The sequence below is a fragment of the Dipodomys ordii genome, unplaced genomic scaffold, assembly GCF_000151885.1.
Source record: "Dipodomys ordii isolate 6190 unplaced genomic scaffold, Dord_2.0 Scaffold98, whole genome shotgun sequence".
In the NCBI taxonomy this organism is placed as follows: Eukaryota; Metazoa; Chordata; class Mammalia; order Rodentia; family Heteromyidae; genus Dipodomys; species Dipodomys ordii.
Genome location: NW_012267314.1, coordinates 9662699 through 9678142, shown reverse-complemented (window position 1 = coordinate 9678142; position 15444 = coordinate 9662699). Strand labels below are relative to the sequence as shown.

Sequence of the window (15444 nt, the reverse complement as noted above, 5' to 3'; positions counted from 1 at the left end):
AAAATAGCAAGTAATTCCAGGAATATACTACAAGTGTCTTTGTTTAAAGAGAAATAAGATTGATAAGCAAAAATCAATAAATTTTCTTGTGACATAAATAGCCTTGAAAGACCATAAAACCAAATTTTGTCTAAATGAGTAAATGAACAAAACTACATTCCACTAAAAGAAGTGTTTTAATTTTTTTCTAAATGGCATGTAAAGAAAACAATCACTGAAGAGTAGTCTGTAAACATACATAGCCCAGATTCAGATACATTCCTAGATTCAGGGGTGCAACCTTATCCCATCTCCTCAGCACCATGAAGTCAAGAATCAGTTTGCAAACAAAGTAGCACCAGGGAACTACAGAAGAAGAAAGAGAGAGAGGGAGGAAGAGAAAGAAGAGGAAGCAGAGCGGGAAAGAGGAGGTGGGAAGGCAAACTAGAGGAAAAGTTTCAAAGAGAGCAAATAGCTGCTTGCATGCAAGTGACAATCTCACTAGTCAGAAACCTTTTTGCACATATGTATGAGGGAAGTGAGGAAAAGGGAGAAAAATGAGAAAACATTTATGTGCATTAGTTATAATCATTTCCATTGGCAAATGCTCTGCTCTCCTTCCCAAAGCATAGCAAAATCAGGTGCAGGTTAATTTAACCTCCAGATACGTAACCCATACATAGCTAGGCTAAAGACAATGTAGAATTCCTGTCTATCACCATGTGTGCTGAACATTCAAAACCTTTGCTCATGGTCATGACTGAAATGTCCAGCTGCTCATGGATCAATCAGCTGATACAAAAATTAAGGACAGCTTGGCATTTCTCTGCCCACCCATGGAGTTACCCCATGCCAGCCCCAAGGCAGGTCTGACTGTCCACTTTCTTGAGTTCAGAAAAAGCACCTTTCCCCTTATGCAGCCACAGAGAAGGGCTAAGGAACAATCTGAGCCAGAACTGCTGCTGTTCACAAAAGGAATTCCCCTCCTTCCCCCTCCTTCTTCCCTCCCTCTTTTTCTCGTGTCCCTCCCCCTTCATGGCTGGTGAATAATATCACTTACTACCTGCCTTGATCAACACGGTGAGCCCCTGTCTTGAAGCATTCAGAGAATTTAACAGCCTGGAAATTCCTGTTGTCCATTCGCTGAGGTCAATAAAGCCAAACAACAGCCAGTGGGCTCCTTCCCATCAATCATAAGTCACTCACTGATAGAATGTATGGTAGGAGACCTGATGTAAGCGAGTCACCAGAGAAAATACCCACTGATGACGCATATCCAGGCTTAAAAATAGTTACAGGGCCCTCAGAGGGATTATTCAACAGCCTACATTTAGACTTTCTTACAAGAGACCTGAAGTCAACGTGCTACAGCAGCTAAGTGGTTGGAGAGAGTGGAAGTTTAAAGCTCTTCAACAGACATAACCACAAATCGTCGGTTTAAATAAGCTCCCACAATAACAAGCTGTTTAGTAAATTTGAGCACAGCTTTACAAATATGAGACAGTACCTCCAACTCTCTTATGAAATGCCACATAATCATTTATTTTACTCTCATTCTTCATATAACAATTCCATTTTTTAGTTGTTAATATATATGCCCCACAAACATTAATACTACTTAATCAGACTAGAGAAATCCAGGTTTGTTTAGTTTCCAAAAAAAAAATGTTAGGAATAACACACATTTTGCCTACTGTATTTGCAGTTATATTTTTCATGAAGTTGTTGAACCTTTAAAAAATAACTGTCATACATATGACATATACTTATTACATATAAAATCTTGCATAGCTTAAGCATTACTATTGCTCAACTGACAAGTGAATGAATGAATGAAAGAAGCCATCAATAACATGTTATTAGCCCCAGAATGCTTAAGGGAGAGTTATCTCAATACTTAACGTTATTAACCATCCAGTCTACATAACTGGCAAAAAAAACTTTTTAGCAACACTAATTTTGGACAAGTATACTTAGGACTTTTGTGTCAAAAGTACTTCTCCAGCAACAGTTAACAAGATGACTTTTTTTTTCTTCCTGTACTGGTAGGTTCTATATCACTTTCCTCAAGTATGATAACACTGCTAAAAATACAGGTGAAAATTATTTTTAGGACTAAGATTTCACCAAGTGTTCACGTTTCTCTCCCTGAGCATATGTGTCAACAATATGTGGCCTATTTTAAAAGAACCTAAACTGAAGTATTCACAGGGGCCCTGAGGTGAGCATCACTGAAGCAATTTTGAAGAAACACACATGTACCTCCATCAGGCCCATGATAAATACTGAAGCTCCCAATCATCAACCAACCAGCCATTAAATCTTGAGCTAAAACAGTGAGTTCACAAAGCAAACTCAATTTATAATCTCTTTCCTTTTATAGGGCTTCACTATTTGTTTTCTTCAGGGAGCAACAGAACCTAACAGGAAAAGAAAATTAAAAAGATAATAAGACACCTTTGCCAAATAAAAAAGAATGCACTGAACCAAAAAGGTTTCAGTAATTTTACAGAAGCACATGCTTTTTAAATAGCACAAAATGAGTCAAGATACCCAGAAATAATCAGATATCACCCCACTTCACATATTTGACTGCCTTCAATCATGGTGGTCTACTTGCTCAGGTCTAAATTAAAGATCCTCAGATCATTTTAAACCAATGCCAGTCTCCAATGCTGACATCATTTCAAATTGCTCAGACTTAACTATCAGCCCAGAGCACATAGATTAAGTTCCATACAAAGTTACTTCCATCAGAATTCCTGATTTTATTAATTCCATGCATGTTAAATCAGCAAAACAACTGATAAAAATTTTTGCTCTGCTTTTTTTTAAAAAATAGGACTGCCTTCCCTAGATTGGAAACTATGCTCTTGTTAGGGTTACTTAAACTTGTAGAATCATTTCTTCTAGTGTCTACTATATTGCAGAGGTTAAACACTGCTTAAAATGAAAAATTACCAAAGTACATTTTTAGAGAGTAATTGTTTTTATCTTCAGAAACAGAAAAAAATTACCTAGTCAATAAACGTAAGACAATTACTTAACTATCTGGACCAAATTGAGATTAGGAATGGACATAAACTCAATATAGCAAAAAGGAAATAAAGGAAAAATAAATCCTTTTATAACATTAGGCTCTTTAGAAGCCATACTTAAATGCATCCTTGTGATAGCTAATCTTGATTGTCAATTTGATTGGATTAAAAGACTCTTAAAAGATTAGTAAAGCACACTTCTAGGTGTGTCCTGTAGGAATTTCCAGAGAGGATTAACTAAGGAGAGAAAACACACCCTAAATGTGGGTGGCATCATCTGAGGTTGATGGACCCAGATGGAACCAAAGGGGGAAAAGGAGAAAATATCGCAATAGCAATACTGCAGACATATTGCAGACATACTCACTCTCCTCTCTCCTCCCCCTCTTTCTGCTTCCTGGTCATCAGAAGGTAAGTGGCTTTGTGCTACCATGTCCTCCCTGCCCTGACAGCCCCCATGATCACAGCGACAAATTCAAACTAATATAGTCTCCTGTGTGACTAATAGAATGCTATGATGATAAGTATTTTGCATATATTAAAAATGAAGGAAATATGCCTCTAGTTCACTTATCATATTCCCAACCTAAAGCAGATTAAAGTACTATACTATGAAGTTAGTATTCCCTTTTAGGCTCAGCATTATAAGTATTTTTGCTTCCAACACAAATTTACTCTACTGTAGGTAGAGATTTAGTCCCAAAACAATTAGGAGATAATATATACCATCTACCTCCAATAAGCTCTTCTAAAATTTTGTTTGCTTTATATATGAAGTTAATACAGTATATGTCTCTCCACATTAATGCACTTGGCTCTGTATCTTTACTAAAACTGTAAGTTCATCAAGAATAAAAAGTCTTGCTTCCCATTTATTCAATAGAGTATCTATATTGGATGAATATGAATGAAAGAAATGAACCCCAACACAACACACAGACACAGATTACAGTGGCAAATGCAAATGACTTGGGGTCAAATCTGTATCTCAAATCTCGATTCTGCCATTTATGCTCTAGGAGGTCTAAGAAAACCATTTTACCTCTTGTCTGGTAAATAATGATAATACTAATTACAACTACTCTATAGTAATCAAATGAGAGCATAATAATCAAATTAGATAAAGCAAACATATAAACACTAGTGCAAATGATGTAACTATAAACATTCATGAAAACAGCATTTGAATCTGTACCTATTAAAACTACAGAAAATGAATGCCTATAAATAGAAGCAATACCATGTATAGTGCTTAGCAATTTGGGTATGTCAATTTTTAAAAGGTGAATTTTAAAATAAGTGCAGGGATGATTACACTTTCATTTGTAAACTCCAATAAAGAGACTCATTTGTTCATAATAGTCATTATCTATAATGTACAATCCCTCGCTGACACCAAAGAGAGATAATGCTAAGGTTTGCTTGTGTGCCTGACCTGTCTCCTTAATTATATACCATGTATCTTACATATGGGCAAGGTTTATAGCCCTTAATAGCATTTGATATAATGGTTTACTTTTGTTCTGTGCTTTTCAGTTCTCAAAGTACATTTGCCTTCATTCTTTTCTGGTGTTTTGTTGTTTGTTTTGTTTTTGTTTTGACAGTACTGAAGTTTAAACTTAAGAACCTCAAACTTGCTAGGCAGGTACTCTACCATTTGAGCCATAGCTCCAGTTCTTTTTGCTCTGGCTATTCTGTTATTGTTTTGTTTTGTTTTGTTTTGTTTGTGTGTGTGTGCTGGTCTTGGGGTTTGAACTCAGGGCCTAGCTGCCTGGGTGCTATCTCAAAACTTTTCTGCTCAAGGCTAGAGCTCTACCACTAGTGTCACAAATCCACTTCTGGCTTTTTTGGTAGTTAATTGGAGCTAAGAGTCTTTACACTCTGCTGCCCAGGCTGGCTTTGAACCACGATATCATGTCTCTGTTGAGTAGCTAGGATTACAGTAGTTGAGACACCAACACCCAGACTGCTCTGGTTATTTTTAAGATAGGATTTTACTTTTGACCTGGGCCAGCCTGGACCCATGATCCTTCTATTTATTCTTTTCAACCACAATTGTGATTAACTTTTCCTGTTGAGATAGGGTCACATGAGCATTTTTCCTGGGCTGATCTCATAATGAGATCCTCCTTATTTCATTCTCAGTAGGATTACAAGCATAAACCAGTACACCTAGCTTCATCTATTTTCTTACAGTTGTCTTCAGCTCAACTCCACAAGAGGCTAAAAATTGTATTGAAATAATAGTACAGTTAGTAAATAAAACTATGAGGTTGAGTCTTGTCATTTGTACTCTAGGAATTTCCTAGTACTTCACATTTCCGAAAGTAAAGCCAGGCTTTGTCCAAGAACATCTTTAGCTCATATGTGAGTATGTATATAATTTAATGCTAATATATCTTAACATTTTTTTTTAAAAAAAGCATTCTCACTCAAATTCACTGAAGATCCACATAGTAAGGATGAAACATACCATGTAGCACAGTCAAACCATATAGTACACATAACACATGGTTTCAGACAAGGAAAACGGGGTTTAGAAACATTGTGACTCTTGTACAGATTTTGCAGGATGATGAAGAGTAATGTGTACTTGAACTAGGGTGCAGGGTCACTTCCAACTAGCTGAATGACTTCAGTAAGTCATACAACCTTTCTAGGCCTCATCTTTCTTCCAGATAAAATAGAAGAAAGATGAGGCCTAGAATCACTTTTTGAATCACTATTATTCTAAAACTCTGCTATTAAATAACATCACTAAGATGAGTCCCAGATGGTAAAGCCCTTTCTGGTTCTTCAACCTTTCCCATGCACTGTAATTAATACCTCTTTTGAAAGACATCTCACTGTCCCTCTACTAGTAAAATATTGAACTTAATGAAGGAGCTCATACTGTTTGTTTGTTAGTTCATCTTTATTGAGCTTTTGACCCTGTTTATGCACCCATTTATTCTTTGATCCCTTAGCCATACCTAACCTGCCGGTAAACACATGTCCAGACAGGCATGTACAGGAACAGGGGTCCAGGGACAAGGGTGTGTCCTCACATGACCCTTTCTCCCTGTGCTACCCTGCCATCCTGAGAATAGGAAGAGCATGTTTTAATAGATTGTGCTATCATTTTTATTGCTAGTTTTCAAAGAAATAGTACAAAAACCAAAGGTGATTAAAAAAAAAAAAAAGACTGGCTCTTGTACCCAGGTCCAAGGATGGGACTGGAAGTCCCTTAAAATAAATGAAGCAGTCCATCCGAGAATCTTTCTATCCTAAGAAGGGGGCAGGTACAGAAGAAGTCATACCCAGTGCACCAGATAAATGTAGGATGTATATATACATACATATATATAACATATATATATGTAGACATGCATAAATAAATCTGCACATACCCCCAGTTGGCACAGAGAAAGCCCTTCCTGCATCTCAGCTGCAGAGCCAGAGAAATAAGCAACTTGACCCCCTCCAGAGTCTTTGGAGCCTGGCAGTAACCTGAGCTGCTCTGGGTTATTTTTACTGATGACTAGTGGTTCTTAAAGGGACTGTGTTCTAAGTACATGTGTCCAGACACAGGATGCATACAACAGACAAACGAGAAGGGGTGTGAGTGATCTTCTAATGTCCTTTCAAAAAGCTCAACCATCCATCCTGTGATACAGCATCAGTGCTTGAAAACATGAGAATGCTGAATTCTATTAGCTAAAATCCTATTCGAATTCTATTAGCTAAAAATATAAAAAGACAACAGGCAATACCTGTGTCCTCAGCACAAGGCTGTTACTTAAGTAAGCAGTGGAGAGCAGAGATTAGTGTTGGAGACAGTCACAGGATGGGGCCCTGCAGTTACCGTAAATGCTAGTCTCCATCTTAAGAATAGTTATCCCATTGGACAAAAAGGGAATGCAGAGAGCAGAAAGACTTCATAACATTCTAAACGTATAAGATGAATGGGTGAGTGCACACTCCTAATACCCTCAACAGGAATGCCATGGCTCCTGTTCCAAAAGCAAATACCCATTCAGGAATTCTCAAGACACAATCAGTTCTTTCATTCATTCTCCCATATCCCTGCACTGGCCAGGGAAGAACAGGAATAAGCCAGCAACAAGGGAAGTGAGATCTAAGTCATAAATAGGTATAAAGCTACTCCACCACAAACTTGCTGGGTGACCTTGACCAAGTTGGTTATACTTGCCAAGCTTCTTGGTGGGGATAACAATGGACCTACAGCTTCAGGTTGTTTCAGAGACTCAATTTGGACTGGAGCCTAATACAAGAATCCTCTCAATGAAATAATTGCTTTCATAAGGTGCATCAATACTCGTGTTCAGAAAGTACATAATTCAATCTCCCTTAAGTGTTCCATCAATGATCATAGCAACAACAAAAACCATGTAACATCTACGTGCTGATAAGGTACTTTACATACATCTCCAACACATGCAACCTTGCCATGTAATTGACTCCACTCCCCTCGGCACATGAGGGAACTCCAGCTCACAAAGATTTAGTAATTTGCCCAATTTGTAACTAGTAAATGATAGAGCAGAGATCTGCCTTCAAAGCCTGTACTTCTCTTTTCAAATGATAAATAGCTAGAGGAAAGGCTTGGGGAGCTACAGGAAGCATCCTTAGGTTCAGTTCTAGTCCTCACTCATTAACTGTGCCCTCAGGTCATATCTGAAACTTCTCCAACCCTGTTTCACCTGCCAGATATGTTTTTCCCCCTTCTTCTTTTCATCTAATCTCTGTAGCAATTTAACCACCCATTATCAGACTAGCAGTAATACTACAGAAAATAAGGTTCTCTGTAATCCTATTGAAAGTATATTATTCAACATGTTCATTTCTAAGCCAGAAAGCTTCAGAAATCCATATAAATCAAAACAAAACAGCACAGATGTATAAAATATTATAGTTCATAAAGCATCCTCATAAACATTAGTTCATTTAATCTTCCTGACAAACCAGCAAAGTGGTAGACTCTGTTTCTCAGGTGGAAAAACTAGATAGAAATTAAGTCAGTTGCCTGTTAAGTCACATAACCAGTCAACAGTCATCACTTAAATGTTCCAGTTTGCTGATATAGCTCTGTTCTATCCATTTTACTAAATGTAGCTCTGAAAAAAAAAATCAACATTTTTCTTGTGTTATTTACTATACTTCATAATATATCAAGGTATGATTTTTTTATTAGCATTCCTTTCTGTCTTTCATGGACTACCTTTCACTTATGTTGAAAGTTACAGTTTCATTTAACTTCTTTGTCATCTCCCAAAGAAATTAGGCAACTAAGACAACTTCCTAAAGCTGAGAGGATGGAGGCCATGTCTAACCCATCATTTCACAGCATGGAACAACTCATTTCACTGAGGAGGAAGAGCTCAATGATTTTTATCAAGAGAATTATAATTTTATAAAATTACATACTTATCCTTTTTAAGGGGGTGAGGGGCATAGTACTGAGGTTTACATTCAAGGCCTTATGCTTGCTAGGTAGGCCCTCTACCACTTGTATCATGATCCCAACCCTTTTTCTCAAGCAGGAGCTCATGTTTTTCTACAATCTAATCTCAGACCCTGATTTTCCTATCAACAGTCTCCTATATAGCTGGAATAACAAGCATATACTACCACACCCAGTTTATTTGTTGAAATGGAGTCTCACTAACTTTTTACTTGAGCTGGACTAATACTGTGATCCTCCTTATCTGGCTCCCAAGTAGCTGGCAGAGATTACAGGTTCAAGTCACTAATCCTGGTCTATGTTTCCATGTTTTAAACATGACTATAGAAGTTATGTTTCAGGATATTTATTAAGTATGCACAACCTAGCTCTACGCTGATGCAAATACTTCACACTTACTAATTTATCATTAGAACTTTTCTATTGGTGAGCACCTTTACTCTTTGTATTTTGCAAAAAAGGAAAAAAATAATCAAGTTACTCACCCTGGAGTTTAGACCTAGTGAACTGCAGAGCCCTGATTTGAATTCAGGATCTATGGCACCCACAGCCTGTGCTCATAACCATTGTACTATGCTATTCCCATGGAAGGAATGCCAGATACTGTTCTCAAGACTTCATATGATTATAGACTCTATCTAGCATCCACTGGAATTTATCTTTTTTCATAATGAAGAAGTCTATACAGAGACTTCTTTAGGACTTCTTATTTCTTTCTTGCCCTTATCAACCTCATTTTGTTGTCATTTTTCTTTTATTTCTCTTTCTTGTTATTTTTTTTTAGTCAAAAGGACATAGAGTGGTAATAATCTTCCCAAACTTGAAGCTACATAGCAGTATTCGCAACGTTGAGTCTAGAACAGCCTTTATCAACATATCTCCAGTCAAATGGCTTCGGTAAATCCTCTACCTATTAGGGTAAGTGATAGGACTTTCCATCTATCCATTCCTATAAATGGCTCATCTATAGATGCTTTCATTATTTAGCACTGAAAATGTGCTAGTGCCATCAAAACATACTTTATACTCTGGATTCCAGGGGAGAGTGTCATCTTTATGTACTAGATTTAAACAAAATTAAATGAAAGTTTCTACCCTTCGGTCTAAATCCCACTGTAAACCACTCCATATTTTCTCTCATCAACATCCTAGCTCATTTATCACCTTGCTCTTCATACCCAACCTAAAAGCTTTGAGTTATTTCTTACTCCATTCCTGCACCACCTGTTCACACTGGCTGAGGAAATGAACTCTAAAGACAAAGCTACTTCTGTTGAACCCTCTAAGCATTAGCCCTTTACTCAGCACTTTTCCACAATCCCCATTTTCATTAATATTATCCAGCCATCCCAGACACATACATTTGTCTTCTTTTTAACAACCACTACTATCACAAGTATCAATAAAATAAAATAAGAACTTCCTCAGTGCGTAGCTTGTAGCCATAAGCTTAGTAGTGCTCTTGCCCCAGGTTAGACTTCTCTGGAGCTCAAAGCATTCTGGCCTCATCAAGATTCTACTCAGTTTTCATGTTCCCTTTATGGCATCTGCTTTTGCCACTCACTAGCTCTGTCTTGTCAGCACATGTAAATAATTTTATGTCCATGTAAAACTGCTCTCCCTTGCTCCTATCTCTTTCTCCCAGTAGTATTTCAGATCTCCTCTGCTCAGTGAAGCTTTCTGAAAGGACGTCAAAACTACAAACTTCACCAAGGCAGAAAATATGACTGCTTTTCTCCTTTCTGACTTCTGTCTAGAATAATTCTTAGAAAGTCTTCAATAGGTTTAGTAGTGCTTCAACAGGCACTTTAAGAAAAGGATATTTGATGGCCAAGAAACATATGGAGGAACAGCTCAATGTTATTAACCATCAGAAAAAGAAAAAAAGACAAGATTTCATCTTTAAATAACCATCAGATGATCAAGATGAGAAAAATGAATGTACCACAGCTGGGGACAGTTGGGCTCCAGATGCGTTACTGGAAGGAGCAACAGCTGGCACACCCACTTTCAAAAGGCAAGTGCCAAAAACTACTCGAGTTGAATACACAGATTCCTAATCCAGAAACTCCACTCCTAGCTATACTCAAAAAAATCCATAGAAACACCATTTGTCAGAGCCAAAACCAAAAATAACACAAACTCATCAATAGTAGAGTGAGTAGATTACATCCATACAATGGAATTTAACACAGCAATGAGAAGGAATGCTTGTTACCTACAACAACATGAATTAATCTAACACATTATTGAGTGAAACAAACCAGACACAAAAGATAAAAGTGTATCACCTCCTATATAGACACTAAAAAATAAGCAAAACTAAGACAGTATGAATCAGGATGATAGTAACCTTATTGAGACTGGAAAGGATCAGGAAACATGATATTAAAATATTGATAACATTCTGGCTTTTGACAAATCTGCTGTTTGGTTTTTATGAACGTTCATCAAATTGACTACATTCTTTTCTATCGCACACATGCGTGCATGGCACACGCACACACGCACACACACACCTGGATATATCAGTTTTCCCCTGATCCTCTCCTTATTCAAAAAGGGATACTGGATTCACTTCTCAGTCTATGGAAACTCTAAGATCCTTGAAGACCAGGGCTTCCTTCATTAATGAACAGGGCCCAGGACACATATACTCACAGAAAATGATTCTAAATGAATCAATGAGCCTGTCAACTCAGTCCATCAATCAGCTTTGTCTCTTATGCTGTTAATTCTAAATTCTGCATTTTTAGCCACTTTGCTGGGCTCCAAGTGGTAGCTTTTTCTTTAAGAACCTCCAGTGATAGTCAACTGTTTTTTTTACTAGAGAATATCTTTAAATCAGGAACTTCATAATGATTATTTCCTTCACTTATTACAATCAGACTGTAAAAGTTAGTAATTATTATTTTCTTTTTACAAACTAGGAAACCAAGGATCCCAAAGAGTAATATACATACCAACACATAGGGGAAAAGCCAGAGAAATAAACTTGAAACTCAAGTCTTTCTAATCCCAAATCTAGATATCACATGACCATTAATTCAACAAATATAAAATCTACATCATTGCTTTTCTCAAAGGCCTACTCCTGATAATCATTCTGGGCAATGTCGTCACTATCCACCTTATCACCCAAGCTGTAGGCCCGGGGTCTGCTTTCTCTCCTTTCACCCTTCAAACTGATTCAATCACACAGCTCATACAGCACTGTTTCCCAAGCTGGAGAATCTATTTCCTGTATACTATTCTTTTTCTTTTGAAGGTAGCCATAACTGCATATACACTATGTCTTCCAAATCCAGTCTGCATTTTCTCTCATTTATTCTGCTGCTTACAAGATTTGCATAAAATGCAAATCCAAGAGCATGACTCTCTTCCTTGTCTACAGGATAGAGAACATACCACCAGAGTATACTGTGCTTAAACTGGTTGAAGCCAAGCACTCTAGATCCTTTCCTTATGCGCTACCCTTTCTTCACCCACCCTGTAATCCAGCCATGTGAAGATTTACTGCCCACTCAGGAAAACAACTTGCTTTTTCCCCTGTATCCAGCCTCTGTGTGACAGGGCTTTATCTTTCTGGAATTCCCTACCCCTTACTGCCTATCAAATCCTGCCCCCCTCCCTCTTCCCCTGTCCTGCAAGATGCAGGCTCAAGCATTCACTCCTCTATGAAACCCCTCAAGCAAAGCTGGGCCATGGCTTCCAGGTCACAACTCTGCTCAGCACATCCTCCTCAAATCACTCACTTCACAAAGCACCCCTGACTTGCTACAATGTAAAGCCTTCCCTTCACACCACCAGCTCTCACAGAGACCTAAGCCTGTTGATTTTTACATGCTCAGGCCAGTAGCCAACAGTTAAGTCACAGATATTCAAACAAGTGAATTAACAAGTGAATTCAATGCTACATGAATAAACTATATATGTACGAGTCATTTTAGTTGCTGACAATTTTTGAAGCAAATCCAAAATTAATGTTCCAAGTGGAACTTCCTCTTTGTGGACTTTACTAAAGAATAGCTCAGAGTACTAGCTGAAACTGGTGTGTAAATGGTGTACACGTGTCCTCTCTTTCTCTCTCTCCCTCTCTCCTTCTCTCTCTCTCTCTCTCTCTCTCTCTCTCTCTCTCTCTCTCTCTCTCTCTCTCTCTCTCTCTCCAGCCTGATAAAAGGAAAAAATAAAGACTCATATGAAATAGGGTTAGTTCTTTGATCCCTAATGCCTAAACCCAGGGATAAAGTCTCAACCTCAAATTTTAGGTGGACCATGGTCAAAATATTATCCAAATGTATTCTCAGAGTAACTAGGAGAGAGAAGACTCTTCTGTTTATCTCCTGGGTCAAATGAACCAGAACAAAACAAAAAAAGTTATTTTTCAGGTTGTTTTAGTATTTCTATGATGCGGGACATGTAAATGAGAAGCAGCAATGCTGTCTTTCATAATAAAGAAAGCAAAGGGTTACAGGATTGCCAGAGATGAATGTGGCTTTGGAGCACGGGGAGAGAAGAAACAACTGAAAGTTAAACCCAGAGGCTGAGAGGCATAGGCAACACTATTCACCTACTACTCACTTCACAACCACAGGGCGCTGGAATAGCAGGCAGGACAGCAGAGGACAGACCTATAGATGGTGCCCCTCCCACAGAGCAGAGAGCAGACTGCAGCATTCACCAGCCCCCTACACTTAGTATGTGAAGGCTACAATTTACCAGCTCTCCCTGGAATGAGACTATGGAAAGTGGCAGTCAGATGTCCCCTAGGGACCCCAGAAAACCAGTAACTATTCTGACATTCCGAGAAGAGAGGAAAAGAGGTTTTTTTTCTCACAATAACATTTCTGAATTGCCTTTTCTTGCTTCCTGGCTAAAGAGAGAGGAGAGGTAGGTGATTGGTGGCCAGGAATAAGAGACAGGACAGCTGACAAGGACTCTAATCAGTGTTTCTTCAACGAAGGCCTGAGTCTAGTACACATATAAAACCATGTGGGGAAGGTTGGGGGAATGGGTATCTTCCCCCGACCATTCTCTCCCAACTCTGTGCTTTGAATGCATTTATGTACACACACCCCCTATCAGACTACGTTCTTGATGCTGCCTTGGAGCCAACACCTCTGTGGTTTGGATGGAAGGATCCCACAGCTTTTATATTTCTAATAGCAGAGGTAAGAATTACTGCATGTTATTAATTCTACTTCCACTTCCGATTTTCAGTTGTCATTTTGTTCTGTATGAACTCTGTTTGTTTAACTTACTCTGTATAAGATTCCTACAATAGAAGCTGGCAAACTGATTGTTTCGGCAATATCCAAACTTGAACCCATTAAGATCTGGGAACCTCCCCCATCTCTGCTCTTTCAGACACAAATGCTTCTGGCCTTATCATATCTAGGGTTTAAGAGAGGTGCAAAATATAAATCAATCCATTTAACAGAAATACTGTGAAACATAAACAATAACTAGCACTTGTTTTCTCTAGCATGATACATGATAATTTATTTATACTTATAATTAATTCTCAAATAGACTTCCAGAATCAAAATTCAACCTAGAATACTTGTACAGATGTAGACATACTTCTGCAAGTTCCTCTTGGATCTCTTGTCCAAGCTCAGCTATTGCCTACTGTTTAGGAATTAAATAAGAGAAGCTTTTGAAAGGAAGAGAAAGTGATCATGATATCCTAGCATAAACTCAGTATCTTTGCCACCTCTCTTTTGGGGATTCTGTATCTCCTAGGAAAATGACAATTTGGTTTCTGTAAAACAAATACAAAGGAATTAAAGAAAACAACTTTGATGTCCTACCTGCAAATCTGCTTTCGGTCCTAGTCACACGTTCTCATAATCTTGAGTCTCAATTTCTCAGGTAAATTCACCAATCTGCTGACAAGAAGTTTCATATTATCACTTCTCCGCCCACAGTACATATATTAAAACATGACTGAAAATGGCCTTCATGTTAGCCAGAGCTGCAAAACTGAATCTCTCAATTCAAAATATAAGAGTGTAAGAGTGAGGAGGGAGAGGTAAATGGGTAGGTGACACAGGTGGGAATATAGTACCAGAGTGCTCAGCAAAATAAAAATTTTATACTCGAAAACAGTTCATGAGCAACAAAATAAGCAGTGATAGCACTGGATGGTAACCAAAAGAATAAAATGAATACCATGAGTCTATACTGAAATCAATCAGTAAAATATATATTCTGTCTGCTCAAGAGATAAAGCAGAATTCTTCTCCCTCTAAGAATTAAATATAGAAAGAATACACAGAGGCAAGAAGTAATTTTACAGTGGAACGCCCTGGTCAACCCTAACCAAGTGATCAGTTTATGGGACCAGTGATAACGGATGGTGTTATGACATTTCTCCTAAAGAAGGCATCCCCCCTCAAGTTGAGTACTTCATCTGTATAAATTTCTGCACCAAAAACTCAAGTCTACAGAATTTCTGACAGGAAAATGGAAGGAAAATAAGGGAGAGAAAAACAAATGTTCGACGAGAAATGTACTCATTACCTTACGTAACTCTAACCCCTCTGTACATGATCTTGACAATGAAATTAAATTTAAAAAACAAAATAAAAACAAATAGTCTTCAAAAATGTTAATCCTCTATGGAACAAGGAGACTATGCAACATATACACTATGTTATTTGCCACACTGTTTTGTATTATATATTCACATACATGGCCTTACTGAATATTTTTTAAAGTGACTAGCTAAGGTATTCTAAATGAACTTCTCAAGCAAATCAAATTCTTTTATACCTATTAACCAACCTTAAAGGAGACTAACTTTTTTCAGTGCTGATTTTTATTTGCACAATAATTTTTCCTTCTCTGAATTTAATGCTACCAGAGTGACATCTTCAACTGTTACTCCAGTTTGTGTGTGTGTGTGTGTGTGTGTGTGTGTGTGTGTGTGTGTGTGTGTGTGTGTGTGTGTGTGTGTGT

The 15444-nt window shown here is 37.9% G+C and overlaps 1 protein-coding gene across 1 annotated transcript in view; it reads right to left on the bottom strand.

Moving 5' to 3' along the window:
- Hivep2 (human immunodeficiency virus type I enhancer binding protein 2) overlaps positions 1–14366 on the bottom strand; it is a 140630-nt gene extending 126264 nt beyond the window's left edge. The window contains exon 1 of the mRNA XM_013026946.1: positions 14295–14366. The gene's annotated coding sequence lies outside the window, so the exon portion shown is untranslated. The remainder of the gene's footprint in view (positions 1–14294) is intronic.
- Between the last annotated feature and the right edge of the window lie 1078 nt (positions 14367–15444).